Consider the following 21173-nt stretch of genomic DNA (forward strand, 5'->3'; position numbering starts at 1 on the left):
ACTGATGCCTAATTTCAAAGTTTCCACAGTGAAAACGTACTCCAAACTAAAGTAGAATGGAGCAAGTGAAGATTTTTGTAGAACTGAAAAAACCTGTTCTACACATTAAAAAATCAGGCGCAGGTTACAAATTAGGTGTCCAGAATGAGGTGGGGGGGGGAAGGGAACTCATTAAATTCTACAATAAATCCTTATTTATACTTCTACAAATATTATACAAATAAATCCAACCTGAATAAACATTTATAAGCAAAGAAAAGATTAAATAAACCATCTTCCTACCTGTGTGAAAGTGCTTCAGCCATCGTTCGAAGGAAACCGCCGTTTGTTGCCGCGCAGGGGAGGGAGGGGAAGGAGACAGCGGCTTGTTGCCGTGCAGGGGAGGGAGGGGAAGGAGACAGCAGCTTGTTGCCTCGCAGGGGAGGGAGGGGAAGGAGACAGCGGCTTGTTGCCGCGGAGGGGAGGGATGGGAAGGAGACAGTGAGAAGGGAAGCCTCAGTGCTGATGTGCTGATGGCAATGTGGTTTTATTAAAAAATGTTCAAAAATTAAACAGCTACAAAGAACTACAAAAATGGTCGAGTGCCAATGTTTTTTTTCACACTGAGCATGCGCGCACGCGCCAACGCGCACGCGCAGCGTTGCCGGCAGGAAAATAAAAAATTTAAATAGTACCCGCCCCCTCCACTTACAAAATCGGCGCGAGTGTAGGCTCTGCCCTCCTGGGCGCCGCGCCAAACAGACAAGGAGCTGCAGAGCTCTCGAGAATAGCGCGTTTTTTTTCTAGCGCAGTTTTAGGCGCGAAAAACGGGCGCCCAGCTCGGAGGGGCGCCCGTTTTTTATCCTGTGGAAACTTGGGCCCTCTATCTCTATAATCTCCTCCAGCCTAACAATACTTTGAGATATCTACGCTCCTCCAATTCTGGCCTCCCGGATTTTAATCGCTCCACATTGACTGCCGTGCTTTCAACTGCCAAGACCGTAAGATTTAAAATTCCCTCCAAAAACCTCTCTGCCTTTCTTTCCTCTTTTAAGACGCTCCTTAAAATGTACTGCTTTGCGGCTCCTTCAGTGGCTCGGTGTCAAATGTTGTTTGATAACTCTCCTGTGCAGTGCCTTGGTAAGTTTTACTACATTAAAGGCGCAATATAAATACAAGTTGTTATTGGTGTAGTTCTCTCAGAGTATGAAATTAGCAGCATATGTCTTGCCAGATCTGCATGAATGCACTCAAAATGACAGCAGGGCAAATGTGAATTTAGAACAGGAAAATAACTACCTATTCTGGCTTCATACCTGGGTGCACTTCCATTGGAAAGATATCATCATCATCAGCAGCCCCTCAAAATTGAGGAAACATAGACACATAAAAACATAGAAAATAGGTGCAGGAGTAGGCCATTCGGCCCTTCGAGCCTGCACCATCATTCAATAAGATCATGGCTGATCATTCACCTCAGTACCCTTTTCCTGCTTTCTCTCCATACCCCTTGATCCCTTTAGCCGTAAGGGCCATATCTAACTCCCTCTTGAATATATCTAACAAACTGGCATCAACAACTTTCTGCGGTAGAGAATTCCACAGGTTAACAATTCTCTGAGTGAAGAAATTTCTCCTCATCTCGGTCCTAAATGGCTTACCCCATATCCTGAGACTGTGACCCCTGGTTCTGGACTTCCCCAACATCAGGAACATTCTTCCTGCATCTAACATGTCCAGTCTGGTCAGAATTTTATATGTTTCCATGAGATCCCCTCTCATTCTTCTAAACTCCAGTGAATACAGACCCAATCAATCCAGTCTTTCCTCATATGTCAGTCTTGCCATCCCGGGAATCAGTCTGGTGAACCTTCGCTGCACTCCCTCAATAGCAAGAACGTCCTTCCTCAGATTAGGAGACCAAAACTGAACACACTATTCCATGTGAGGCCTCACCAAGGCCCTGTACAACTGCAGTAAGACCTCCCTGCTCCTATACTCAAATCCCCTAGCTATGAAGGCCAACATACCATTTGCTAATAATATTCTGCCTTCGTGTTTTTGCCCCCAAAGTGGATAACCTCACATTTATCCACATTATACTGCACCTGCCATGCATTTTCCCACTCACCTAACCTGTCCAAGTCACCCTGCAGTCTCTGAGCATCCTCTTCACAGCTCACACTGCCACCCAGCTTAGTGTCAGCTGCAAACGTGAAGATATTATACTCAATTCCTTCATCTAAATCATTGATATATATTGTAAATAGCTGGGGTCCCAGCACTGAGCCCTGCAGCACCCCAGTAGTCACTGCCTGCCATTCTGAAAAGGAGCCGTTTATCCCGACTCTCTGCTTCCTATCTGCCAACCAGTTCTCTATCCATGTCAATACATTACCCCCAATATCATGTGCTTTAATTTTACACACCAATCTCTTGTGTGGGACCTTGTCAAAAACCTTTTGAAAGTCCAAATACACCACATCCACTGGTTCTCCCTTGTCCACTCTACCAGTTACATCCTCAAAAATTTCTAGAAGAGTTGTCAAGCATGATTTCCCTTTCATAAATCCATGCTGACTTGGACTGATTCTGTCACTGCTTTCCAAATGTGCTGCTATTTCATCTTTAATAATTGATTCCAACATTTTCCTCACTACTGACGTCAGGCTAACCGGTCTATAATTCCCCATTTTCTCTCTCCTTCCTTTTTTAAAAAGTGGTGTTACATTAGCTACCTTCCAGTCCATAGGAACTGATCCCGAGTCGATAGACTGTTGGAAAATGATCACCAATGCATCCACTATTTCTAGGGCCAGTTCCTTAAATACTCTGGGATGCAGACTATCAGGCCCCGGGGATTTATCGGCCTTCAATCCCATCAATTTCCCTGACACAATTTCCCGCTTTTTAAGGATTTCCTTCAGTTCCTCCTTCTCGCTAGATCCTCGGTCACCTAGTATTTCCGGAAGGTTATTTGTGTCTTCCTTCGTGAAGACAGAGCCAAAGTATTTGTTTAACTGGTCTGCCATTTCTTCGTTCCCCATTATAAATTCACCTGAATCTGACTGCAAGGGACCTATGTTTGTTTTCACTAATCTTTTTCTCTTCACATATCTATAGAAGCTTTTGCAGTCAGTTTTTATGTTCCTCTCATACTCTATTTCCCCCCTCCTAATTAAACCCTTTGTCCTCCTCTGCTGAATTCTAAATTTCTCCCAGTCCTCAGGTTTGCTGCTTTTTCTGACCAACTTGTATGCCTCTTCCTTGGATTTAACACTATCCTTAATTTCCCTTGTTAGCCATGGTTGAGCCACCTTCCCCGTTTTATTTTTACTCCAGACAGGGATGTACAATTGTTGAAGTTCATCCATGTGATCTTTAAATGTTTGCCATTGCCTATCCACCGTCAACCATTTAAGTATCATTCACCAGTCTATTCTAGCCAATTCACGTCTCATAGAAACATAGAAAATAGGTGCAGGAGTAGGCCATTCGGCCCTTTCTAGCCTGCACCGCCATTCAATGAGTTCATGGCTGAACATGCAACTTCAGTACCTCATTCCTGCTTTCTCGCCATACCCCTTCATCCCCCTAGTAGTAAGGACTTCATCTAACTCCTTTTTGAATATATTTAGTGAATTGGCCTCAACAACTTTCTGTGGTAGAGAATTCCACAGGTTCATCACTCTCTGGGTGAAAAAGTTTCTCCTCACCTCGGTCCTAAATGGCTTACCCCTTATCCTTAGACTGTGACCCCTGGTTCTGGACTTCCCCAACATTGGGAACATTCTTCCTGCATCTAACCTGTCTAAACTCGTCAGAATTTTAAACGTTTCTATGAGGTCCCCTCTCATTCTTCTGATCTCCAGTGAATACAAGCCCAGTTGATCCAGTCTTTCTTGATAGGTCAGTCCCGCCATCCTGGGAATCAGTCTGGTGAACCTTCGCTGCACTCCCTCAATAGCAAGAATGTCCTTCCTCAGGTTAGGAGACCAAAACTGTACACAATACTCCAGGTGTGGCCTCACCAAGGCCCTGTACAACTGTAGCAACATCTCCCTGCCTCTGTACTCAAATTCCCTCGCTATGAAGGCCAACATGCCATTTGCTTTCTTAACCGCCTGCTGTACCTGCATGCCAACCTTCAATGACTGATGTACCATGACACCCAGATCTCGTTGCACCTCCCCTTTTCCTAATCTGTCACCATTCAGATAATAGTCTGTTTCTCTGTTTTTAACCACCAAAGTGGATAACCTCACATTTATCCACATTATACTTCATCTGCCATGCATTTGCCCACTCACCTAACCTATCCCAGTCACTCTGCAGCCTCATAGCATCCTCCTCGCAGCTCACACTGCCATCCAACTTAGTGTCATCCGCAAATTTGGAGATACTACATTTAATCCCCTCGTCTAAATCATTAATGTACAGTGTAAACAGTTGGGCCCCAGCACAGAACCTTGCGGTACCCCACTAGTCACTGCCTGCCATTCTGAAAAGTACCCATTTACTCCTACTCTTTGCTTCCTGTCTGACAACCAGTTCTCAATCCATGTCAGCACACTACCCCCAATCCCATGTGCTTTAACTTTGCACATTAATCTCTTGTGTGGGACCGTGTCGAAAGCCTTCTGAAAGTCCAAATATACCACATCAACTGGTTCTCCCTTGTCCACTCTACTGGAAACATCCTCAAAAAATTCCAGAAGATTTGTCAAGCATGATTTCCCTTTCACAAATCCATGCTGACTTGGACCTATCATGTCACCTCTTTCCAAATGCGCTGATATGACATCCTTAATAATTGATTCCATCATTTTACCCACTACCGATGTCAGGCTGACCGGTCTATAATTCCCTGTTTTCTCTCTCCCTCCTTTTTTAAAAAGTGGGGTTACATTGGCTACCCTCCACTTCATAGGAACTGATCCAGAGTCAATGGAATGTTGGAAAATGACTGTCAAAGCATTCGCTATTTCCAAGGCCACCTCCTTAAGTACTCTGGGATGCAGTCCATCAGGCCCTGGGGATTTATCGGCCTTCAATCCCATCAATTTCCCCAACACAATTTCCCGACTAATAAGGATTTCCCTCAGTTCCTCCTCCTTACTAGACCCTCTGACCCCTTTTATATCCGGAAGGTTGTTTGTGTCCTCCTCAGTGAATACCGAACCAAATTACTTGTTCAATTGGTCCGCCATTTCTTTGTTCCCCGTTATGATTACACATCACCCAGTCTAAGATGGCCAGCCCTCTAGTTGGTTCACGACATATTGGTCTAGAAAACCATCCCTAATACACTCCAGGAAATCCTCTTCCACCGTATTGCTACCAGTTTGGTTAGCCCAATCTATATGTAGATTAAAGTCGCCCATGATAACTGCTGTACCTTTATTGCACGCATCCCTAATTTCTTGTTTAATGCTGTCCCCAACCTCACTACTACTGTTTGCTGGTCTGTACTCGACTCCCACTAGCAGGGGACCTACGTTTGTCTTTACTAACCTTTTTCTCTTTATATATCTATAGAAACTTTTGCAATCCGTCTTAATGTTCCCTGCAAGCTTCTTCTCGTACTCCATTTTCCCTGCCCTAATCAAACCCTTTGTCCTCCTCTGCTGAGTTCTAAATTTCTCCCAGTCCCCGGGTTCGCTGCTATTTCTGGCCAATTTGTATGCCACTTCCTTGGCTTTAATACTATCCCTGATTTCCCATACCATCGAAGTTACCTTTCCTTAAGTTCACACCCTAGTCTCTGAATTAACTGTGTCACTCTCGAACTTAATAAAGAATTCTACCATATTATGGTCATTCTTCCCTAAGAGGCCTTGCAGAACAAGATTGTTAATTAGTCCTTTCTCATTACACATCACCCAGTCTAAGATGGCCAGCCCTCTAGTTGGTTCACGACATATTGGTCTAGAAAACCATCCCTAATACACTCCAGGAAATCCTCTTCCACCGTATTGCTACCAGTTTGGTTAGCCCAATCTATATGTAGATTAAAGTCGCCCATGATAACTGCTGTACCTTTATTGCACGCATCCCTAATTTCTTGTTTAATGCTGTCCCCAACCTCACTACTACTGTTTGCTGGTCTGTACTCGACTCCCACTAGCGTTTTTTGCTCTTTGGTATTCCGCAGCTCTACCCATACAGATTCCACATCATCCAAGCCAATGTCCTTCTTTACTATTGCGTTAATTTCCTCTTTAACCAGCAACGCTACCCATCCTCCTTTTCCTTTCTGTCTATCTTTCCTGAATGTTGAATACCCCTGGATGTTGTGTTCCCAGCATTGGTCACCCTGGAGCCATGTCTCCATAATCCCAGTTATATCATATTCGTTAATAGCTGCCTGCACAGTTAATTTGTCGACCTTATTATGAATACTCCTCGCATTGAGGCATAGAGCCTTCAGGCTTGTCTTTTTAACACACTTTGTCCCTTTAGAATTTTGCTGTAATGTGGCACTTTTTGATTTTTGCCTTGTGTTTCTCTGCCCTCCACTTTTACTTTTCTTCTTTCTATCTTTTGCTTCTGCCCCCATTTTACTTCCCTCTGTTTCCCTGCATTGTTTCCACTCTAAAAGTGAGTTCTCAGGTGACTGTACAGTCAAATACGGGAATTACAGTCTCTGTCACAGGTGGGACAGACATTCGTTGAAGGCAAGGGTGGGTGGGGAGTCTGGTATGCCGCACGCTCCTTCCAATGTCTGCGCTTGGTTTCTGCATGCTCGCGGCGATGCGACTCGAGGTGCTCATCACCCTCCCGGATGCTCTTCCTCTACTTAGGGCGCTCTTGGGCCAGGGATTCCCAGTGCCGGTGGGGATATTGCACTTAATCAAGGAGGCTGTGAGGGTGTGCTTGAAACGTTTCCTCTGCCCACTTGCCGTGTAGGAGTTCCGAGTAGAGTGCTTGCTTTGGGCATCTCGTGTCGGGCATGCAGTCGATATGGCCCACCCAACGGAGCTGGTCGAGCGTGGTCAGTGCTTCAATGCTGGCCTGCCGAGAACACTGATGTTGGTGCGTCTATCCTCCCACTGGATTTGCATGATCTTGCGGAGGCAGCGTTGGGCGTGTTTCTCCAGCACTCTATACAGTCCACGTCACTGAGCCATATAGGAGGGTGGGTATCACTATTGCCTGTAGAACATAAGCTTGGTGCTAGATTTGAGGTCCTGGTCTTCAAACACTCTCTTCCTCAGGTGACCGAAGGCTGTGCTGGCACACTGGAGGCAGTGTTGGACCTCATCATTGATGTCTGCCCTTTCTTGATAGTAGGCTCCCGAGGTATGGAAAATGGTCCACATTGTCTAAGGCCGCGCCGTGGATTTTGATGACCGAGGGGGAAGTGTTGTGTGGCGGGGTCAGGTTGGTGGAGGACCTTTGTTTTACGGATGTTTTGTATAAGGCCCATGCTTTCGTATGCCTTGGTGAAGATGTTGACGATGTCTTGGAGTTCAGACGCAAGCGTTGTCCACATACTGTAGTTTGATGACCAGAGGATGGGCCGACCTTGGATCTGGCCTGGAGGCGACAAAGGTTGAACAGGTTCCCATTGGTTCTATAGTTTAGTTCCGCTCGAGTGGGGAGCTTGTTGAGAGTGAGATGGAGCATTGCAGCGAGGAAGATCGAGAAGAGCGTTGGTGCGATGACGCAGCCCTGCTTGACCCCGGTCCGGACATGGATTGGGTCTGTGGTGGATCCGTTGGTCAGGATCACGGCTTGCATGTCATCGTGGAGCAGGTGGAGGATGGTGACAAACTTTTGTGGGCAGCCGAATCTGAGGAGGACGCTCATGGTTAACAGTGTTAAAGGCCTTTTTGAGGTCAAAGAAGGCCAAGTACAAGGGTTGGTGCTGTTCCCTGCATTTCTCTTGTAGTTTTTGCACGGTGAAGATCATGTCCGTTGTACCCCATAGTGGACAGAATCTGCACTGTGACTCCGGGAGGAGCTCTTCCGCCACAGGGAGAAGACGGTTGAGAAGGACTCTAGCGATGACTTTCCCAGTGGCCGAGAGCAGGGAGATTCCTCTGTAGTTGCCGCAGTCGGAAAGATCTAATCTAAAAACAAGCACAGCTTCATAGCCCAAGAAACAATAGGTAGCAGGAAAAGGCAACCCCATCCTGATCAACTGGACAATCCAAAAGGATATGCCAAAATCTGCATTTTCCTACCATGCCAATATTCCAATCCAATTCCAAAAATAAATATAGTAAATGATAAGAATATCATTAAGTGTCAGAAGCTTGTGGATTCAAATCCCACACCAGGAACTTGAGCACATAAAAAATCTAGGCTTGACACTCCAATGCGGTGCTGAGAGAGTGCTGCACTGTCAGAGGTGCCATCTTTCAGATGAGACGTTAAACCGAGGCCCCATCTGTTCTCTCAGGTGGAAGCAAAAGATCCCATGGCACTGTTTAGAAGAAGAGCAGGGGAGTTATCCCTGGATCCTGGCTAATAGTTATCCTTCAATCAACATAACAAAAACAGATTATTTGGTCATTATCACATTGCTGTTTGTGGGAGTTTGCAAGTTGGCTTTGGCTGCCTCGTTTCCCACATTACAACAGTGACTACATTCCAAAAGTACTTCATTGGCTGTAAAGCACTTTGAGACGTCCGGTAGTCATGGATAGGTGCCATAAAAATGCAAGTCTTCCTTTTTTTCTTTATCTACTTTGAAAACAGCTGCCTGACATATGTATATTTTAATTGAAAAATGATGATGTCCTGTGACTTTCCTCAAGGATAAATAGTAAAGTATTTACTATTAGGGAATGAAGCACATTCCCCTGTTTTTCTTTCATGAACCACAACCCCTCCCATCACTCTATGTTCAGGCTGCGCTACTAAGGTTTGAGTTCCCATAACACTCTCACTTCGTAGACATTGATGGTAGGATGTTGCACCAGAAGCAGTTCTAGTGGGTGTGTTGTTTTGGGACAGGGTATGCTCTGTATTGCTGTGGATTTGAGCCCACCACTAAAACAGGTTGCCAGGCCTCGACTCCCAGCATCAATACTGAGTACGTATCCATTTCTGGACTGGGGCCTGTGCACATGAGCTCAATCACTTTTTTGTGAATAGATGGCATGCTGTGTAAGTGGAACCACTATGGTGCCTTCCACCCTCACTGCTGCCCCGTGGTCACACTTCTCCCCCAACACATCTGACATGCAAATTGTGTCTCTGTGCCCATTATCTGACATGCACTGACATTGTTAAGTGTCAGTCTTGGTGCAGTAGTAGTACTCCAACCTCTGAGTCATAAGATCGTACATTCAAGCCCCACTCCAGTGACAGGCACATAATCTACGCTGAAATCTCATTGCAGTACTGAGGGAGTGCTGCATTGTGGGAGGTGCCATCTTTAAGACCAAGGCCTTGTCTGTCCTCTCAGGTGGATGTAACAGATACCTCGGCTCTACTTGAAGAAGAGCAGAGGGATCTTCCCAGTCTCTTGGCTAAGACCTATCTTTCAGCCAACAACACTAAACATATTGGGCTGGATTTTCGGGTTTCTGGGTTTTTGGGCAAAAACGTAAGCACTATGTCAAAATTACCATTTTTGCTGCGTTACCGATTTAAGGCCGAACTTTCGGCCTTTGGGGTCTGCGCAAAGGAAGACGTTGCATAATTGTTCGCGGCGCAAAACGCGATCCTCGCCAACTTTAGTGCGAGGTTGGAAGCGCTGAGAGAGAGGCCTTGGGAGGGGGTAAGAGAGAATAAAAAATTTCAACAAAACATTCAAACAACATTATCGAGTCACTAACCCCAGCAAAATCGCTGCAAAAGTTTTTTTTAAATGAAAATTTTTTAACATCGTTTTTTCAGGTTTTCTAACTTACCGCTGCTGGCAGGGCTGCACCAACAGGTTTGACCTGTCAGTATGCTGGGCGCGGTGTATGGGTCGTGTGAGTGCCGAATCTCGGACGGTAATGCACTCCAAGTCGTTACACGTCCGGCGCAGCTCTCCCTGGCGGTACTTCCAAGCGCCGCCGCAAACAAGGAACTGAGGATCCTGACTGGGCTCAGCGACCGGGTTTTCGCTGTGGAGGGGTCAAAATGCGGTGAAAACCTGGTTGCAAAGCACCTGAAGATCCAGCCCATAAGCTCTCTCATTTCTGTTTATGGGAGCTTGTTGTGTGAAAGTGGCTGCCATGTTTGTCTATAAAAGACAACAGTGACTGTACCTCAGAAGTACTTTATTGGCTATAAGATGCTTTGGGAAATCTTGAGGACTTAGAAGGTGTGCTATAAATAGAAGTTATTTTAGGGCAGTGTGCATCAGAGGACCCCACACCCAGTACCATTTAACAAAAAGTGCCACTAATTTTTGCTTTTGGTTCTATCTTTAAAATTCTTCCTTTCTTTGACCTTTTCCCTCTCCTCATCCCTTTCTTCAACCTTCTCTCTTTTCTTACCTTCCCCTTTTTTCCCTTCTTCCCTCCCTTCTCATTTTTCATTTTATGTTTAATTTCTTTCCTGATTTTCTTCCTTCTCATATCTGTTCTGGGTTTATTTCTGACTAATTTCCTCTTTTCCCAACAATCTCGCTCTTCCTCCCTGCTTTAAGGCTGCCATGCTCCATCTCCTTAGTATCTTCCCATGCCCTCCATGCATCAGCTCTCTTTATCAGTTACACTATCAGATCTCTTTCCCAGTCACCTCTGAAGTGTGCCTTGTTTTTAAAAAAAAAAGTAAAATGAGTACAAGTGCAGCACCTAAAATCCGGAACCCTCGGGACCGAGGTCATTCCGGATACCGGGCTTTGTCGGACTTTCAATTTGCTTTCTGACTTCACGAATCCGGAAACACCCGAGCTCAGGTTCGGGTATTTCTGGATTTCGGAACGTCAGAATGCGGAGGGGGGGGGGGTGGGGGGCGGATTCCCACCGAGGAGCTATTCGGGCCGCCCGGCCCCGCTTAGGAGGTTGTAGTTGGGCTGGCCCCACTGAAGAGGTGTTCGGGCGGGCCAGCGAGGCGAGGCCCCAAGGTCGGGCAGCGGTGGTGGAGCGAGCAGAGGCGAGGCCTGAAGTCGGGCAGCGGTGGGACCCCGGGGTCTTCGGGTCCAGATTCCAGAACATTTTAGATTCCGGAAGACCCTGCCACCGATCGGTCCGGAGTCTGGATTCTGGAACTCTGGATTTTCAACGCTGCACCTGTATTTAGATACTGAAGGTGCAAGTTGGAAGATGTGCTTCTCAGAATCAGTGGAGCTTAGAGTATGTGCACGAAGGGTGCACGAAGGGTGCAAGAAGGGGTCGGATGGAGGATGCCCATTAGCCCACGGTAAGAAAGGGTGAGACTGAGAAGCAGGAACATAGGATGGGGTCTGAGGTCGAGGAGCTCTTTGACCCTACCACTGTGCTCAGAGTCAGGTTCACAAATGGTTTCTGATTGTTCCATCTTGATAGCAAAGACCAATCAGACTAATTGTCACCACATACCAATTGAAAGGTTACTAAAAAAAATGGATCACTAAAATGGACAATTTTGAGCTTTATTTGTGCATCATTCAGTATCCAGGATATGAGTTTAGACACTGCATAATTTATCATCTCCAACATTTATTTCCTAGTTTCTCAATCTCGATCATGAAAGAAAAGAATCTCACATTAACGATCGGAGATGATGCAACTTTTGTTATTGTGTTGCATCGGGTCTGGAAAAATCACCCTCTACACAGAGACTTTCTGGGATTTTATACACTTGACAGCCACAGGCTCTCAAATATTACTCATGGATTACTAGGTATGTAGAATATCTGCTTCATTACCTGCCCTGTCATAGTTAAACACTGAACACCAATAAAAGGGGATGTAGTTTTAGTACAATGGTGAAGTGGTTTTACAAATTCCTTTGCATCAAAAGCTATAATACTGCAGTACCATATTTATTGATGACTGTGCAGTATGTATGTTCTAAGAGCAGTCATTTCCATCCTTCACTGAACCAGACAGTGAATTTGGCACCATATATTCAATTTTGTGTCACTGGATAGAGTCATAAAACTAAATTTGCATGATTTGTGACTCCCATTATCACCCAGAGGGAACGTAATCCATCTCTCACCGGGGTGCATAGGTGGGTGGGAGGGGCGCTACTGGCTGCCGTGAAATTGCTCAGAAGTTAGCGGAGTCACCAAACCGATAGCGCCTCGGGCAACTTCGCCCCCGAAATGTTCACATCAGTTTGATCACTCATTCCTGAAATAAATAGTGAAAAGAATAGTTCAACTCTGATTAAGGGGATTTCACTCCCAGAACTCGCTGCCATGATTGGAACATACCCATTCCAAATTTTATTTAAAATCAATTTTAATGAAATTAGCAACTATTAAATTAATATTATACTGAACCATATTATCACCAAAGCTCTTGCACAAGCAAAAACATTACACAATGGAGAGAAGTGAAATTCTTGGTTTATCACAAAATTGAGCAACAGCTTCCTAACTCTTTCACCACAGTGAATCATTAGGTGTCCCTCACTGATAGAATAAACCAAGTGGTCCATTATTCCCCATGGGCATCCTGCAGTTACTACACTGTACTGTGTATTTGTGACTTTCCAATCAAATTAATTCACCTTTACTTTGATGCAGGCCAGTTTTACCATGAAGTAAATGCTGAGATATATAACATTCGCCCCGGCTTAGATCAAGGCAAACCTGATGCAACAATGATTGTAAAAGGTCACAAACTCAGAGTAACAAGGTAATATATCCAAAATGAAGTAATGCAATTAATTTGTTCTGTTTAATAGTTGTCATTTTTCTGTACATTTCTTACATACATTTTATTGATGACTTTAATTTTAGGGGGTCCCAGAAAGATTACAGATTCGATCCAAAGCGAGGGACCAATATCCCATGCTGGTTTGTTCACTACGATGGGAAAGGATTTATTGATGGAACTCCCACTGACTACATTGTTTCTTCTTTATTTAACTCGCTGTAACAATAACCTGAGACTAGATGATGAAAGTCTATCCCTTTAGTAACCCTTGCATGAATTTATTGTTTAATCAGTATAGATTAAAAATCGTACATCTGCACGCTTTTCAATGATAAATTCCTATGTAAACTGACCAGATTTAGCTTGTATATATCAAGAATGGAAATGGTTGATGTCAGGTGAGCTCCGATGCTGATCCAGTAAAGTAAAAAGCAGCATTTCTGGTATCCATTCTCCCAACAGAAGGAATTATGTATTCACCCTAGGCATCATAAGGTAGTGAAAGCTGGGTTCCAGTACTAACTGAATTGGAGGACATTTAAGGGACAGCTTCAGGGAAGTTTCCTGATTTAATTTGAGAGCCACTTTGACACAATATTGTTGATTCCAGAGGCAGTGACACTGGCACAGGCACTAGTACAGCATTGATAAAGAATACAGGACAAATTGGCCTGGTATTGGATTGGCTTCAGCACAGCTCATTATGATGAAGGAACCAAAAAAACATTGAGCCAAAAGAACATTGCACTGACTTTGGATGGATCCAATCATTGCACAAGATGCCCATTGTGGAAAAATGGAGTTGGGCAGCTCTAATATGAATATGCATTTGGAAAGATGATCCGTCTTAAGAGAGTTATCTAGTAATTTAGCAATATCAAGTTAGTTCCAAAAGTATTTCTAGTGGCAGGACAAACTTAATTGTTGCTGCTCAATTTTTATTTGTTGAGGTTCAATGACAACATTAAACATTATCTCCAGAGCTAACATCAATGACTTTTGTGCATCTTCCAGTATAGGGCAGGCTCTGATATAAGGCTTTACATGGGCTCTAATGACTGTACACAGAATCTTTATTCAGAGTCAATTAATTTGTACAATCACATAAAACATGTTATACATGCAGGAGGCATTCTTACACATGTAGGCAAATAAATAAATCAATTTTATTTCAACTTAATTTCAATCCATGTGTCTTGTTGTTGCTATTTTTCCTATGGTTTCTGATCTTCCATTAAATAGACTAATATCCCAAAATTTCTTGAGACAAATCGATTTGCATCTTTACATTAATATTAGTTATCCAGCTTTTCCTTTTAAATGTGATTTGATCACTGATTTCATGTTCTATTTATGTGAGCTCCTGTTTTGTTTACTGGTTTGATTTCTTTATTTCTTCCTTCTCTGGATATTTCCCATCGCTCGTTAATCTTCAACCTGTCCAATCCACTTATTAATCACATTTTCTAATAACAGGTCTTTTCTACTCGGGTCATCCTCACAAATTTATTTTTAGATACTGTGCTCTTTTAAAAAAAAATATATAAGTATTCATTCACAGGATGTCAGCATTGCTGGCAAGGCCAGCATTTATTGCCAATCCCTAATTGCCCTTGAGAAAGTGGTGGTGAGCTACCTTCATGAACTGATGCAGTCCACATGGTGGAGATACTCCCACAATGCTATTAGGAGGGAGTTCCAGGATTTTAACCCAGCAACGACGAAGAAACAACGATACATTTCCAAGTCAGGATGGTGTGTGACTTGGAGGGGAATTTGCAGGTGGTAAACATAAGAACATAAGAAATAGGAGCAGGAGTAGGCCATACGGCTCCTCGAGCCTGCTCCGCAATTTAATACAATCATGGCTGATCTGATCATGGACTCAGGTCCACTTCCCTGCCTGCTCCCCATAACCCCTTAATCCCATATCGGTTAAGAAACTGTCTATCTCTGCCTTGGATTTATTCAATGTCCCGGCTTCCACAGCTCTCTGAGGCAGCCAATTCCACAGATTTACAACCCTCTGAGAGAAGAAATTGGACACCGTCCTTTATTTCTTTAGTTAGCCACGGATGGCTATCTTTTCTGTTACACCCTTTTCTCCCTCATTGGAATATATTTCTCTTGAGAGTTGTGAAATATCTCCTTAAATGTACGATACTGGTCATCAACTGTCCTACACTTTCATCTATTTTCCCAGTCCACTTTAGCCAACTCTGCCCTCATACCTTCATAGTCTCCTTTATTTAAGCTTAGTACGCTGGTTTGAGATCCAACTTTCTCACCCTCCATCTGAATTTGAAATTCAACCATGCTATGATCACTCATTCCAAGGGGATCCTTTACTAGGAGATTGTTTATTAATTCTGTCTCATTACACAGGACCAGATCCAAGACAGCCTGCCCCCTGGTTGGTTCCTGTTAGATCTTTTAATTTCCAATGAAATAGGAACTCCGATTGTAGTTTTAATGTAACTTTATTCTGGCAGCAGCAACAAGCTTCTGGCTTTAAGCCAGGCCTTTGTCCTTCTGAGACCACATGGCCAAAATGGCTGTACTTATACCTGGTTCAATTTAGAGAAAAGAACTCGCCTTCTTTGACCTTATTGGCTCATTTGATAGTCTGTTAACCTTTTAATTGGCTCGTTACCCTCGGTCCTAAAATGTCAAGTTGATTGATGACTTAATGCAATGTGGTCTGTGTTTTCTCAAAAACTGCAGCCAGGCTGCAGAGCTTGAATTTTCTATCAATCCCCCCTTTGATTCTTTCACAAACTGAATCATAAAACATCAGCTATCACTGGTTAAACATTCTACAAAATAATTTCATACATGTTAATAGAGTTTCCTTCTAAAATTTGTTGATGTGTTTCACCACATGTCCGGACTAGTAGCTTCCACACAAATTTACACCAACCCGAGTTACATCGTGGCCACAATGGAAGTCTGGTTTTAGTAGGTTAATTAACCTTATTCCAATTTAATCCAAATCAATATCTTAATTCAACCAGTAAACAACCTTCCCTTAAACATAACATACCCCTGTGCCACGTACAGACGGTCTGCTGGGACCTGCAAGGTGTCTCACATGCGGGACAGTAGCTACAGCCACCTGGTTGCAACAACATTTAATCAACATAAACAATATAAAAGTAAAATAATTACAACGACTAGAATTAAACCTTCCACCAATGAAGTTCCTATTGAACCTAGCCATTCAGTGGCTCCGCTCCACAAAGTGAATGATGGGGGTTGCTTAAGTTTTTCTACCTCCTTTTAGATATGCTCCGCTAAGTGGGTAATTTCTTCGGAGCTATCTGGGATATATGTGCAACACTCAGTTCCGAGTAGGGCGCAAGTACCTCCCTTTTCAGCCAGGATGTAATCAAGGGCTACTGTGCGGATTGCTACCATTTGTGCATTGATTTTAACTAGGGCCTCTGAGGTATCATTGGCTACCCATTCCACAATGGATGCCATGTTAATGGATTCCCTTGCCAGTCTGGCGGTCCCATACCTGGGGATCAGAATGGCAAACAACCTCTCTGTTTCTGTGATAGCTCCCTTAGGACGGTGTAAATGTTCCGACAGTGACTTTATATGATATATATATGGCACAATGTAGGCTAAATAGCAGGATCCCGTCCAATTCTGGGGCAGCCAAGGGTAGGCCTTGTGGCCACACACCCAATAGGTGCCATTATAGGCAATGAAGGTTAGCTGTTTCTTTGTCAGCAACACTCCGGGGCCTGTCCAGGCTTTTCCCATCTATTTTATTCAGAATCCCCGTTACGTTAAAAATTCCCACATCGGCCCAGTTTGGACAGTTCCGTGGCTTGATTATATTATAATTCTGGGAGCAGTTACTATAATTCCCTTGCTACCCTACTATTTCCCTTTGGTGCAGAGGGTCGGCTAGTAAGAAGTAGGCCTATGCCTAGAATACCTACAATCAGTAATACAGTAAATTTATACATTTTGGCAAAAAGTAATTGTCCTTATTAGATTTCAGCTTCAGTTATGGGTGTTCATTTAACGTGTGAAGCGTGGATCCAGGCTTTCTTTCCTTGGACTTTAACAGCTGCCTGGGTGGTCAATAACACTTGATAAGGTCCCTCCCACTTGGCACCCAAAGGTTCTTTATGCAACTTTTTCACATACACCCAGACTCCCGGGATGATGTCGTGTCCTCCTTCGGGTGGATTACCCCAAGCTGCCGATACCTGTCGGAAAACAGAACTAATAGCATTGGTTAGGTTCTGAGGTTCTGACAGTATGATAACAAAGTGTCACTCATTAAGTGAACATCAGCTTTCTGTAAATCGATAGTTCCTGGCAGCGACATGGGTCTTCCTGTTATAATTTCAAATGGGCTTAGACCTGTAGTTCTGTTTGGGGTTGCACTAATGCTACATAGCACTATTGGTAGTGCCTGGGGCCATGGTGTTCCTTCTTGGTGATATTTGGCAAGCTGTTGTTTCAGAGATCGATTCATTCGCTCTACTTGTTCTGATGATTGTGGATGATAAGAACAGTGTAAATCCCATGTAATGTTCAGTAACCTACAGACTTCTTGGCAGACAGCACCTGTGAAGTGTGTTCCCTGATCTGAGTCAACTCTGGACTCCCCATCAGGGAATGTAATCCTTACACAAGACCTTTGCAGTGTGATTGGCTGTGGCTCTTTTAGTTGGGACAGCTTCTACCCATCTAGAGAATCTGTCGACCATGACAAGATCGTTAGTGTATCCTTGGCATGAAGGAAAAGATATATAATCAACCTGCAGATGCTGGAATGGTCCGACAGGGGCAGGGAGCCTCAGTTGGGGCATTACCGTGATGGGTCCAGAATTATTTTTCTGGCAAACCACACAGCGGTCTGCTACCAGCTGGGCATGTTTTTTAAATCCTCGACCCCATCAGCTTTTCTGGAACCGTGCCGTCATCTGTTGTGAGGCCAAGTGTCCCCACGAGTGGATCTGTTGGGCTAAAAAAGGCATAAGTGCTTGTGGTGCGACTGGCTTGTCGGTAACTCTTTGTCTCCAGACATCATCTTCGCATAGCTTAATTCCTGCCTCAATCCATGTCCATTTTTCTTCTCGGGAGCACTCGCCTTGCATTGTTTGAAGGTCTCGTGTCAGAGTCCTGAGTGCTTTCAATCTTCACATCTGTGTTGGTTCTTCTGGGGGAACGCCCTGTGAGGCGGCATCTTTAGCTGCCTGGTTGGCTGGGGCATTTCCCTGTGCTTCTGTGGTATTTTCCTTGGTATGGGCCTTACACTTCAGGATGGACACTTCCTGAGGTAATTGTATGGCCTCTAGTAAGTCTCGGACTTCTTTTCTATTTCGGATAGGTGTACCAGCAGCAGTGAGGAATCCTCTTTTCCGCCATAACAGACCAAAGTCGTGAGCGACTCCAAAAGCATAACGCGAATCTGTGTAGACATTAGCTGTCTGTCCTTCTGCTATTCAGCATGCTTCTGACAGGGCCCGTAACTCGGCCTGTTGTGCTGACGTTCCTGAGGGCAAACATCCTTTTGCCACTACCTCATATAAGGTTATAACTGCCCATCCTGCTTTTCTGGTACCATTGTCAACAAAAGAGGAACCATCTGTAAACAGGATGAGGTCTGGGTTGTACAGAGGCTCCTCTGCTGCTAAGGCTGCTTCTTCTGTTTCTTTTAAAATCTCCATGCAGTCATGCTCTTCACATTCGCCCCCCCCTTGCTCCCTCGATTCTGACATCGGGAGCATAGTTGCGGGATTAACCGGGCTGGCCCGGACGATATGGAGATTAGGAGCTTCCAAAACTGCTGTCCAGCGGGACCATCAAGCTACCGTCACCTGAGACATTCTATTCATAAACAGCAAAGCGTGTACGGTGTGGGGACACTTGACAATCAGCTTTTGGTCGAGGACTAGGCCCGCAGTGATCATTACCGCTCGACATGTAGCTTCCACGGCCCTTAGGCAACTTCTCCATCCGAGGGCTACCGCATCCAGTTTTGCAGAATAATAGCCAATAGGTCTTTGCCGATCCCCATGTTCTTGTATCAGTATAGCTGTCATGTATCCTTCTTTCTCATGGACAAACAGGGTAAATGGCTTACTACTGTCGGGGATTCCCAGAGCCGGTGCCGAACACAAAGCCTTTTTCAAACTCAGGAAGGCCTCTTGCTGTTCCCAGCGTCGGCGGCAGCGTCGAGGAGGTGCGTGGAGAGGCGTACTTGTGCAGCTACAGGGAGAAGGCAAAAAGAAGTAGAAAGAAATCAAAAGGTGACGTCACAGCCAAGAGGGTAAGTGATTGGCTGGTGATTGGTGAGTAGTTTTTCTTTTTTCTCTTCTATATCAGTGAGTAACTTTTAACATTGTTGTTGCCAATTTAAGTGTATCTAAGGGTTAAGTCATGGCAAGAGAGCTCGGTCGGGTGTTATGCTCCTCCAGTGTCCCTGTCGACTATGTGTGCAGGAAGTGTATCCACCCCCAGCTCCTGACGGTCCGCGTTGCGGAGTTAGAGCTGAGGGTGGATTCACTCTGGAGCATCCACGATGCTGAGAATGACGTGAGTATCACGTGTAGCGAGTTGGTCGTACCGCAGGGAAAGGGTCCACAGCCAGATAGGGAATGGAAGACCAACAGGAAGAGCAGTGCAAGGAAGGTAGTGCAGGAGTCCCCTGTGGTCATCCCCCTGCAAAACAGATACACTGCTTTGGGTACTGTTGAGGGGGATGACTCATCAGGGGAGGGCAGCAGCAGCCAAGTTCATGGCACCGTGGCTGGCTCTGTTGCACAGGAGGGCAGAAAAAAGAGTGGGAGAGTGGTAATGATAGGGGATTCAATTGTAGAGGGAATAGATAGGCGTTTCTGCGGCCGCAACCGAGACTCCAGGATGGTATGTTGCCTCCCTGGTGCAAGGGTCAAGGATGTCTCGGAGCGGGTGCAGGACATTCTAAAAAGGGAGGGAGATCAGCCAGTTATCGTGGTGCACATTGGTACCAACGACATAGGTAAAAAAAGGGATGAGGTCCTACAAAACAAATTTAAGGAGCTAGGAGCTAAATTAAAAAGTAGGACCTCAAAAGTAGTAATCTCGGGATTGCTACCAGTGCCACGTGATAGTCAGAGTAGGAATCGCAGGATAGCGCAGATGAATACGTGGCTTGAGCAGTGGTGCAGCAGGGAGGGATTCAAATTCCTGGGGCATTAGAACCGGTTCTGGGGGAGGTGGGACCAGTACAAACCGAACGGTCTGCACCTGGGCAGGACCGGAACCAATGTCCTAGGGGGAGTGTTTGCTAGTGCTATTGGGGAGGATTTAAACTAATATGGCAGGGGGATGGGAACCAATGCAGGGAGACAGAGGGAAACAAAAAGGAGGCAAAAGCAAAAGACAGAAAGGAGATGAGGAAAAGTGGAGGGCAGAGAAACCCAAGGCAAAGAACAAAAAGGGCCACTGTACAGCAAAATTCTAAAAGGACAAAGGGTGTTAAAAAAACAAGCCTGAAGGCTTTGTGTCTTAATGCAAGGAGTATCCGCAATAAGGTGGATGAATTAACTGTGCAAATAGATGTTAACAAATATGATGTGATTGGGATTACGGAGACGTGGCTCCAGGATGATCAGGGCTGGGAACTCAACATCCAGGGGTATTCAACATTCAGGAAAGATAGAATAAAAGGAAAAGGAGGTGGGGTAGCATTGCTGGTTAAGGAGGAAATTAAGGCAATAGTTCGGAAGGACATTAGCTTGGATGATGTGGAATCTATATGGGTAGAGCTGCAGAATACCAAAGGGCAAAAAACGTTAGTGGGAGTTGTGTACAGACCTCCAAACAGTAGTAGTGATGTTGGGGAGGGCATCAAACATGAAATTAGGGGTGCGTGCAATAAAGATGCAGCAGTTATAATGGGTGACTTTAATATGCACATAGATTGGGTTAACCAAACTGGAAGCAATACGGTGGAGGAGGATTTCCTGGAGTGCATAAGGGATGGTTTTTTTAGACCAATATGTCGAGGAACCAACTAGGGGGGGAGGCCATCTTAGACTGGGTGTTGTGTAATGAGAGAGGATTAATTAGCAATCTCGTTGTGCGAGGCCCCTTGGGGAAGAGTGACCATAATATGGTGGAATTCTGCATTAGGATGGAGAATGAAACAGTTAATTCAGAGACCATGGTCCAGAACTTAAAGAAGGGTAACTTTGAAGGTATGAGGCGTGAATTGGCTAGGATAGATTGGCGAATGATACTGAAGGGGTTGACTGTGGATGGGCAATGGCAGACATTTAGAGACCGCATGGATGAACTACAACAATTGTACATTCCTGTCTGGCGTAAAAATAAAAAAGGGAAGGTGGCTCAACCGTGGCTATCAAGGGAAATCAGGGATAGTATTAAAGGAAGTGGCATACAAATTGGCCAGAAATAGCAGCG

At 44.8% G+C, this 21173-nt stretch overlaps 1 pseudogene; it reads left to right on the forward strand.

Annotated features, from left to right (window-relative positions):
* Positions 1–12959, forward strand: part of LOC139276792 (inter-alpha-trypsin inhibitor heavy chain H3-like) — a 251392-nt pseudogene extending 238433 nt beyond the window's left edge.
* Positions 12960–21173: the final 8214 nt, after the last annotated feature.

The sequence above is a fragment of the Pristiophorus japonicus genome, chromosome 12, assembly GCF_044704955.1.
Source record: "Pristiophorus japonicus isolate sPriJap1 chromosome 12, sPriJap1.hap1, whole genome shotgun sequence".
Taxonomy (NCBI): Eukaryota; Metazoa; Chordata; class Chondrichthyes; family Pristiophoridae; genus Pristiophorus; species Pristiophorus japonicus.